We start from the raw sequence: 232 nt of genomic DNA on the forward strand, positions 1-232 counted from the left end.
GGACACACAGGAGTGCGTAACTATGAGGGGCATGGGGGGCAGGGGAGTTACTGGCCAGGGAGAAGAGGAGACTGGGTTAGGGTTGGGGATGGTAAATGGGGAGTGAAACTAAATGTACACGAAATGTTGAATGTAAAACAAAGTCTGCTCTGCAAACATGCACCTAAAGCACAATAAATAAATAAACAAATAAATAAATAATAAATAAAAAGTAAATAAAAGACGCCCCAAA

The sequence above is a fragment of the Orycteropus afer genome, unplaced genomic scaffold (assembly GCF_000298275.1).
Source record: "Orycteropus afer afer isolate SDZICR_OR568_19922 unplaced genomic scaffold, OryAfe1.0 scaffold00310, whole genome shotgun sequence".
Lineage (NCBI taxonomy): Eukaryota > Metazoa > Chordata > Mammalia > Tubulidentata > Orycteropodidae > Orycteropus > Orycteropus afer.